This window comes from Falco cherrug, chromosome 1 (genome assembly GCF_023634085.1).
Source record: "Falco cherrug isolate bFalChe1 chromosome 1, bFalChe1.pri, whole genome shotgun sequence".
Lineage (NCBI taxonomy): Eukaryota > Metazoa > Chordata > Aves > Falconiformes > Falconidae > Falco > Falco cherrug.
In genome coordinates this window covers 47453588-47462759 of record NC_073697.1, presented here as the reverse complement: position 1 = coordinate 47462759, position 9172 = coordinate 47453588, and positions in this window count along the sequence as shown.

The window sequence follows — 9172 nt, the reverse complement described above, 5'->3', positions numbered from 1 at the left end:
TTAATGTTTCATCTATGAACATTTTAACAGTGAAAAAGCAAATAGCAAATGACAGTAAAACAAAAAAAACTTGATTCCACCATTGTTTTCATGTTCATCACCACCCCATGCTTGGCTGGGATCAGCTTTCCCTTTGCTTGCTCATTCCCTGTTCTGCATTTTCCTGCCATGTTGTCAAATGTGCAAAGAACTGGTTTATCCCTGCCCCACCAGCATCAGCATTTTACCACGTTATTCCCTGAATTACTGTGGAAAGATTCTGTGTAGCCTGCAGGTTAGGACTATGATATTTCTATTTCAGTTTCAAGGTTTGCATTCTAAGTGCTAGTATTAAACTGGGACATTTACAAGGCATCTGGCAGCTTTGCATTTGGCAGTTTGCAAAGAAGCTGGGCACCTAGTTCAATGGTGGAGTTACTTTCCTTGTTCTGTATCACTTGATATATAATTAAGATAAAATTGCACTACCGGGCTTTCTGCATGTCAGTGTACGATCTATTCCATTTAGTCACAGTAAATTACACACTCATCATTATCCTATGAAACAGCATAGTACCAGTGAGTCAATTATACCTGAGGTCAGATTGCTCTGTGTTCAATGTCTTCCTATTATGCCTGATTTTCCTGCCATTAAACTAAATGATGGTCTCCTATTGATTTAAAAAAAAAGTAGGATTTGAAGGGACTTAAGAAATAATGTAAAAATTGCTATCATTAACTTTTTCCAAAACATTTACTAAAATAAAAAAATATTTTTTGGAATTACTGAGGTTTTTTAATTTGCTTCTGTTTTTCTTTTCCCTCTTCTGCTCTTCTCATTCCCCTCCTCCATCAGTTTGAAAACCTGAGTGCATAATGTCACCTTTGAAAAGGGCTTCGAGAGCCGTGGATCAAAACCTCTTCTATGTAAGTGTCAGCACAATCAATTTCAAAACATCTTCCCTCAAGCTAACTGACATCACCTAACAGTATAAAAGGAATTAAGAAATTAAGCTGAATTTAAACATCCCCCTTATTAATACAACTGAAAATTGGGAAAAGTACAACATTCTTTTTAACTCCAGCTGTCTCCTCCTTGGTTTAGCCCAGTTAAATTTCAGAAGAGGAAAAATGTAGAGTAAAAATCACTGATCAGATGCTGGAGAACTGAGTTAAAGACCTGCCTCATGTAGTTTTCTTACCCAGCCCCCAAGCATATAATTTTATCTACCCTAGTCCTTAGCTGCCTCTTTGTTAAATAGGGTAACACATGTACAAATCTCATAAAACTGTGAGAATCCTTTTCATCAGGGATCGAGTCATTAAAATCCAATGGCAATTAGAACCATACAGACGGATACAAATAGTAAATGTGAACAAAATATGTCTTCTGAAGCTCCCTGTGGATGTGTCCATCAAGACATCCTCAGTTACTAAATACAACAAAAGCCTTGCTAAAGTTATAATAATAATTTTGAAAAAGGAAGAAAACTCTCAGCACATCAGAGTGAAACAAATAATACTTATCCAAAATGCATGGAAAAGTAAAATGGTTTAAGCACTTAATTTACTGGGTCTATTATGGACATTCAGTATCAGTTTGTACTGAGTAGCAATGCCTCAATAATTCATAAACAGTCACATGCTAAATATTGTGAGTTTGCCAGCAAAAACTGCAACCTTGTAAGTTATTATTACAGTCCCAGAGGAAATCCAGCCATGCTGAGAAAATTGGTACTGAAAAAGAAAGTTTGTAAGGAGAGGTATTTATGTTTCATTAGATGAAATCAGACCAAATACAAGGACTGTAAGCCTGAAAGCTTGTTTATTTTTCCAATTATATCTGATAAAATATGATGTCTTCCTACAAGCCTAACTCTTCTTATAGATTACAAAAGTATTACTTTAAAAGTAAAACATTTACAAGAAAAACTTCACTACAGTTGATAAATATTAACAAACAAATGGACATGTGAAATGACATAAAACACGTCCATTTGGAACCCTTCCTTCACCAATAAAGCCTAAGATAACTTATAACTGGAAAAGATTAAAAGAATTATAATAATTTTCACTGTTCTCTACATAGCTCTAAAACTGCAAAGCTAGTAATTTTCCCCTGCTTATTTGTATTTTTCCCATAGCAATGAAAAGAACGAAAATAAAAAACTTTAAAGAGCCGTAGTAAAAACATAAAAATGGGTGGAGAAAATTCACTGGCTTGAAAAAACTTGAAAAGCTTTTAGTTCATTTTAACTTTCAGTGACTATAGTTCAAGTTCACAGTATCCCTTAAACTATGAGAGATGTTTTGATTTCAGCCAGACTCTTCAGTTATGCATATCTTGTCTTGTCATGCTCTTCAGAGGTGTCTGTATTTTTTTTCCACTATAATCGGTGTTTTTCAGAAACTCCAGTTCTCAAAGCAGTATCTGAACTAACACTAGAGATATTTATTGCCAGGCACTAACTGACATTTACTGTTTATTCAGACAAGCTGAAAAACATGTATGCATTTGAAATTTATTGTGGGTAAATTTGTACAATTTTATGATTGGGGGGGGGGGGGGGGAGAGAGAAGGAGAGAAAGAGAGAGAATTCTCTGGCTTTATATGCACTGCTATTAGAACTTCTCTGGAAAAAGTATTACTCAAACACCCATTAGCCCAAGCATGTCTTGCTGAAACACTATCCTGAAGCCATCCTTCTGCAATTGCTAAGTGGTTCCACCAAGAAAACCTCATGATTTTGCTGGCTACCCAGATTGTCCTTTCTATCAGACTTACCAGTTGCCTCTACAGCCTGAACTACTGGTGTTCCAGCTTCTGACACTTGCCTGTACCAGCAGACCTGTTGTCCATACAGCCAAGCATCAAGTATCAGTGTAGTCTGGTATTCAGCTCCTGATTTTATTGTCCTTGGAAAAGGAGTACTTGCTGTCCTAATGGAATCCTGCCCAGCAAGCTGCACAAATACAGAGACAAATACCAACAAATGAAGGAAACAAATGGGACGTAAGCAAATACTGCCATAAGGAATCTCTCTTTTAATTATAAGGAGCTACCACTAAAAGCAGGAAATTTTGTCTGAGGGACTTCTAAATTCAAGGACTTCTATCTTTTATCACTGCCAATGACCACAATCCAGAGCCAGCAGAGGTGGACTGTGAAATCCAGGTTCTCCATTGACTCATAAATACGGAAAGAGTTTCAGGCCCAGATAACCTACATCTCCTAAATCACACCTAGAACATCCAGTTGTATCACGCATGGAGTTTCTTGAACAGTGGAATAGGTACGTACGATACAATACAACTTTATGGTAAGACTGAGATACCGTAACTCCTGACTGAATATTTTAGTGTGTCCTTTCTATGCCTCCTGAGTTTTAAACTCTTCTCCAAGTGCTCAGTGTGGGACCTGTGCCAAAAAATTTACAAATTTTCAGTTCTTTCCTACTTTACACGGTGACATGAAAATGGTCTTTTTTGAGAAAGCATGGGCTGGGCTACCGGGCTATCAGATGGTTTGAAAATTGGCTGGACTGCCAGGCTCAACTGGTAAAAACGAATGGTTGACATGTAGCTAGTGAAGAACTTAGTGTTCAGCATCTTGACAAATGACCAGATGAAGACAGAACACACCCTGAGCAAATTTATGGACAGCAAATTATGCAGTGGCTGACATGAGGACTGGCAGAACTTAATCCAGAGACCTCTCAATATATTTGAGGATTAGGTCAACAGATGCCTCAGGCTCAGTAGAGAATAACCTCAGGCATCAGGACAGTTGGGAAACTGGCTGAGCATCAGCCCACAGAAAGGACCAGGGAGGGGATCATGGCGGTGTCAGGCTGAGCATGAGCCCATTAAGCCAACAGTGCACTCTCACCGCAAATAAAGCAAACTGCATCCTGGACTCCATCAAGAATCGAAAGAGGTGTATCAGGGAAGATACTATCCCACACTCATTAAAACAGAGAAATTAGGAGCAAAAATTTTCACAGAGGCTGAAAAATTCTACTTTAACTAAATGTTTATCCAGTATGCATAGAAAGTAAAAGAGCACCTTTTCATAAAAATGGGCATAAACTAGCTGGGAAATTAGAAGGTAGTAATCCTTACCAAAGCAGTGAGTTTCTGGAGTAGTTTTCTGCCTTCAGTAGCAGGGTAAAACAATCAAGGTAGTTGCAAAATGGAGTTTAATAATTTATAAAAAGACAAACGTAATAATGTTGCACATAGCAGCAAGTGGTGATGTCAGAGGTCGCATCCAGTCTTACATTCCTGAATGCAGCATGCTTAAAGAGTGATAAAAAATGAAAGAAGATTAAAAATAGTTTCTGAAACATAATAAATAGGGAGAGAAAAGAGGAGGCAATAATATGGTTGTTGGCAAACAAAGTCCCTGGAGGTAATGAAGAGGAAAGCAATCTTCCTTGAAAATTTGGTGACTTTCTTGTCGAAGACCACAATGCTGTCTCAGTGTGGCCTGATGCCACTGACTTTAATAACCCTCATTTTGTAGCACAGTTTTATTGTGATGGCTGCTAGAAGCATTACTGCTTCTAACAAAACAGAAATACCACATTTTATACAGTGTATGCCATGGGATGTCAAGTAACAGATGAACCTGTATGATTCCCTTGCATCCCTTATCTACAAAGCAAGGCCTTTCTACCATTTGATCATATCATCATAAGCAAAGATGATACAAAGCATCACACATGCACAAATATATGACTTTGAAAGAACAAGTTTATTTGTGATCAGCACTTTGCATTTTAGGTCCTAGTGTTTTTTTAAAACCCCTAATGGTTTTTAATTTTGCACATTGTTATGCCTGATTAATGATATTTGTACTGCTCACAGTGGTTGTGTTCTTGTTTATTAAAAAGTAATTGAGAAGATAATTGAGCTCTGCATTCATCGTTTTATGTTTTAAATAACTATTTAACTGCCTCCTTTTGTTACAATAACACATTAAAAAAACCTTACTAAAATCAGGAGTGAAAGAAAGGCAACATAAGAGGTGGCAGAGGCAAGTGCTTCTATGTCAGTGGAAGCGCAATGGCTATAGACAGAGATGTCCAGAAAAAGCTAAAGGAATACTCTTCAGCCAGGCCCACCAGCCCTAAGAACAAATACCCTTTTGATGACCTCTGAGGTCAAACATGGGAAGCAAATAAGACTTTAGTGAAACCTGGAAGTCCCATTAATCACCCCATATGCCCTGCTAGGTAGGAGAGCAGCACCTTTTCCAAAGCAGTGCATACTAATGAAGCCAGGGCAACCCTAAGGAGGATGCACTACCACTACACTGAGTAGCTGCTGCTGAGTGACATACGGAGATGGAGGAATGTAGAAGGGGAGTTTCCAGTCAGATGGCTGGCTCCTCAAGGATGGGACCTATCACACAGGTATGCTGCTCTGCAGAGACTTCAAGGAAATTGTTTCATCACTGCTGATAACCTTCAATTTTCAGGCCCCATTAGCCACTACTAAACATCAGAGCCCCAAAGTGGCAGTGTATCGAATGCAGCTGCTCTAGAGCAAGATAGAAAGCAAATGGCTGTTTTGAATTCTACCTCTCACTCTTCATGGGCCTTTAGCATCTTATGATTTAAGTCACTACGCCATGAAGTTTATTTGGGGAAAAAAATAATCACAGAATCGTGCGGCTGAAGTCATGAGAGAGTATGACAGTAATATAAGTGTAATGGTAGCCAGATGGAGCACCATTGCAATAATTGCATGGCACATCAGGCCATGCCCATTCACAAGAGAAGAGGTATCCAGGACAATTTTCATAGCTTTTATGTCTATTTATTTCTGCAGAACAGAGTTATATAAGTTTCAAGAGACTTTGCTTGCCAGGGAAGGTAGCTGTGTCACAGCTGACACAAGAGGTTACCAGGAGCAAGCTTCCCATTTGTCTTGAGGAAGTCAGTTAATCTGGTTTTGAGAAAATTCTTAGTGTTTCCTTTCAGATCCCATCACTACAGCAAATTTTAAGACAAAATTAAAATGCAAAAACTCCTAAAAAAGTAGCATTTTATGAACTGAAGCAGTATAAAAATGTACTGACAGGTACTAAAACTGATAGTAAGTATCATTTTATGAAATCAACTACTGCTTAATGATTATTTCATTGTGTATGTAAAAGTACTGAAATAGATTTTCCTTAAAATTATGTTCACCTTAGACTTACTGGCAAACCTCTGTTGTCAGTTAACATAAAGGATATTAGCCTGTTACTACTATCAGTCGCTCCATTAGTGCCCCTAACAGCTCTAAAGGTTTAACCACGCAGACAACTTATGTGCCAACCTGATACCACAGGACAAAATTTTTCCTCTTTTTGTGCTTTGAAAAATAGGAAACTGCACTTTAAAAACATACTGAAATATTGAATATACTAAAAAGTTGCAGTGTTTAGAACTCCAGTTACAAACATGAAAGTAAAAATAAAAGTGCAGAAAAGCTCAGTTATTCAACCTTAATGGCAATGTGGGGGGGGTGGGGTCGGAGGGTGTATTTTATGTTCATACACAATCTACTATATTGTCTACCTTCTTGGGCTGTCCCCTGTCATTGTGGCATGAATCACAGCCTAAAGCCTTGTTGGCTCAGAAACTGCCATACTTGCCATTGTAGGATGAGATGCTCATCCTCAGTGCCACTCAGTGCCACTGCTAATGCTGTTTATTGCATATGCCTCAGTGCTTCCTAAAACACAATAAAAGCAGTTTCTTGTTCACTGAGAACTCAGTGCCAACACCAGCCTGGGATCTCTGCCTATTGGCATACACCTCAACTTAGATGCCCAGCTGAGCAGTGCTGCTTTCCCCTGAACCAGGAAAACTCCAGGCTCTAACCCTGTGACGTCCTTCTGAGTATACACAATTATTCTGAGTCAGACAGGTAGTAACACAGCACTCTGCTCTCAGAAATGCAGGACTGATTCACACCAGCATATATTTTTCAAGAGGTAACAAGACAAACTGCAGGTAGGGAAATTCCTGGAGCATGGGTTTTGATGTGAGATAAAGTCATCTCTCTTTTAAAACAATTACAAAGTGGATTCAAGAGATGAACCCTTGCCTATGTCTGGTTTTTATTTGAATACTGTCACAATTGGGCAAGTGAATCCAGGGTGCCTCCTCCCAGTCTATCTTGTAGCATTCTCCAACTCTTCTTAACAATCTGATATTCAACATCACCATCTTCGAAAAAGGGACTTGCGACTTAGAGGAGAAAACATCTGCAGCCAGTTAAGAGTGCAATGCAACATCATGTGGGATATAAAGCACTTCCAGAGAAATCAAGTATACCCTTTCTAGCTCCAGGAGTCCCTGAGGAATGAGCACTTTTATATTTGCCATTTTACTCTGAAAATCAATACTCAAACTAAATAAAATTTAGGTAAAAGAATATATAAAACTTTATTATATTCAAACAGAAAGTTTATGTAGTAGTAACTAGACAGGACAAATACATGCTCTTACAGCTAGCTAGCACTTTGTCTTAATCTCTACAGTGTCTGTATGCTCAGTTAACAGCTAATAGGGACAAAATTGCAGGTGATAGGACTGGAGCCAAATCGACTATGCAAAACCTTATATTCCAGATACATATCACACAATAGGCTCCCTTTTCAAGTCACGCTTCAGATAAGAACATAGAAGTGATTACAGTAGCTCAGACTAGACAGCCGTGCAGCTCTGTGCTTTAGCACTCGACAGTGTCCAAAAATAGATGCCCCGAGGAAAGCACAGAAAAAAAGAAAGAATGTAATAATACCCCTTTAGTTTCCAGCAGCTTGACGTTCCCTGAGAAAGCCAGTACCTAATCCCAAAGAAAGTTTACTGCAACAAAGTTACCCTGTCAAAATACATTCAGTCAGTGTGAACTGGTAGAGCGAGGCTGTACAACTGCACACTTTGTACTGTGGCCTTGTGGAGCCTTTATCAGATCTGATGCTTAAAAACCATTTCATGTCATCTCATGGAACCAGGTTAACTCTCTGTTAGCTACTGCTTGAAGGCAACCAGCTGCACAAACCACTGCATGTTCTCTGATTTACTTCCTCCAACCCACCTTTAAAAGGAGTTGGTTACTTTTCACATTTGAAGGCAAGAACATTGCTAGCTTTCTTTGGTTAACTGGGGGGGGGGGGTTGTAATTACACTCTCTCATGGATTATACATTTCCAAAAGCAGCTGACAGTAGAAAACAGAGTTAAGGGTGAGATATTAAGCTATGCCTCACCAACAGGTTTGGGGAATTCTGTCACAATTGTGCCACTTCACACTTTTTTTATTTTCAGAATGCTTTCTCACAGCAAAGTCCATACCCTTAAGTAAAATCAGACCTAAATCTATGAGGGACTATGTAAATCACAGGAACACATGTTCTCTACCCCAGTTAATCCAAAACCCACTCTCCTGACACAAAACAAATAGTGACAGTGGACTTGATAGGATTTTGCACTACAGTTAAGCATCTACCTAAGTTTTACCAATATTGGTGGCTACTTTAAACAGCTGGGTATAATTAATAGATGGTAAAGGTTACTAGTGAGTGACATGTTAATTATATGTCTAAACTAATACCATTCATTTTACAGCTGATTTTTAAAACTTTTGCTTTAATTTATTCCTATTCTATTTTCAATTTAATCATTTATCCCAGTCTCTTACTTACTTTTTTTATTTCTGTGCAAACTAACAGATAGATAGTTACTACTGGATAAATAATTATCCCACAATTATGTATGGAACTAACCTACTGAGATAGAGGTCAACTAAAATTCTGGACAGAACAATTTATGTGTTAGACAGACTGTCTCAACTTTGATTTTGCTGTTCTAAAACATCAGCTGACTGTACACAAAAGCTGTGTCTTAAATCACATTTGTTTTGAGTGTACATTGATAGTAGCAACAAAATTCATGTGTTCATTTGCACACATAAATGATTAGCTGGGGAAAAAAAATCCTAATGTACTAATATATAGTTTATTCACATAGAAACTCTGCTCTAAAACACTTCCACCCTGATAAAAGTCAGTGTTTCATAGCACCCAAGAGCTGCAGACACTCAGCATTTTGTATATTAGTAAAAGCTGGGAACAAGAATAAAATATAACACTCCACAATGCTGTATTAAGGAAATATAAAGCACTCAGCAAAAAA